This window comes from Sciurus vulgaris (genome assembly GCF_902686455.1).
Source record: "Sciurus vulgaris genome assembly, chromosome: X".
NCBI classification, from domain to species: Eukaryota; Metazoa; Chordata; class Mammalia; order Rodentia; family Sciuridae; genus Sciurus; species Sciurus vulgaris.
The window spans coordinates 21097455-21099089 of NC_136471.1; positions in this window are offsets into that span (position 1 = coordinate 21097455).

Here is a 1635-nt window from a genome sequence, read left to right on the forward strand (position 1 = left end):
AGAGTAAACCATAGGACTTGAGATGGGGGCATCTGGGCCCATACAGAAGCAATAGACTGTAGGTAAACAAAGTTTTTAGACCTGCAGTGATCTGTTTTGGTAGCTAATTAATCATAAGGTTCCTAGAAACAAATGAGATAGGCAGCCTACTAAGGTTCTAGTAATCTCTACAAGAGGAAACATTCTAGTAGAAATCTGACCCAAGTTGCCATAGTGAGAAATTATAGCCTCTTATATGGTACACAGCATGAGCCTATTCAGAGTCCTAGGGATCCTTGGTTGTAGAGGAGGCTGGGTTTCTTTGAGGAAGGGTTCTACAATGAAACCACAATATATACTGTGGATCTTCTTCCTTACTAACCCAGAGAGAAATGCAACCCTTTACTATGCACTGGGAAAAGAGAAATTCCCAACTCTTCCAAGAGTCTTTAAATACTTTTCATTAACTTTGAAACCCCAAAATACCATCATGGCCTGCAGGTAAGAACACAAGTTTCTGGAGATCAGAGGATAGAGTATTAACTAAAGTTAATTTATCAGTGGGTTCCTTAGGCTCATAGATTTAATCTGGGATTATTTTCCAATTCTCTTGATATTTAGTAGGAATAAATATACTTAAAAACCATCAGAGTCATCATGAAGTAAGGGGCTGTATAGTAGAAAAGGCCAAGAGAAAATCCTAGGATCTGTTTTCTTCATCCCTTCCACTTTGTCAACAAAATCAGAAACACAAATCAATATGATTGTCTCTCGGTATCCTTGTGGGATTTGTTCCAGAACTCCCTACAGATACTAAAATCCATAGGTGCTCAAGTTCCTTATATAAAATGGCATAGTGTTTGCATATAACCTGTATATATCCTCCCATATATTTTACTTTTATTTTTAAAATAAAAAATACTAGGGATTAAACTCAGGAGCACTCAACCACTGAGCCACATCCCCAGCCCTATTTTGCATTTTATTTTGAGACAATGTCTCACTGAGTTGCTTAGTGCCTCGCTTTTGCTGAGGCTGGCTTTGAATTCATGATCCTCCTGCCTCAGCCTCTTGAGCCATTGGGATTATAGGTGTGCACCACCAAGCCTGGCTCTCCTATATATTTTAAATCATCTCTAGATAATACTTAATGCAATGTAAATGCTGTGTAAGTAGCTGGTATACTGTATTGTTTAGGGAGTAATAACAAGGAAAATGTATGTATTTAGTGCACACACAATTGTTTTTGTTCCCAAATATTTTCAATCTGTGGTTGATTGAATCCATGAATGATGACCCATGGATATGGAAGGCTGACTATACTTAGTTTTGGGGGGGAATACAAAGATCAGTGCCAGTACCAAGGCCTGGAAAGATGCCTGGATGTAGATTTCTAAAACATCCTTATCTAATTTCCCTCTGTGTCCAGCGCAAAAACCACATGGCCTTGGAAATCAATGTAGATTATTATAAATAAAATTAGGTAGTGATGCAATTCACAGCTGCAGTTTCAAATATAGTATCTTTACTGGAGCAAAGTAAAACAGCTTTTTCCACTTGTTATTCAGCTATTTTCCTAGCAAGTGCCTTCTTTTAAAGTCTCATCAGAAAAGATAATCATAAACACTTCATTTAACTTCACCTAGTAGGATTAAT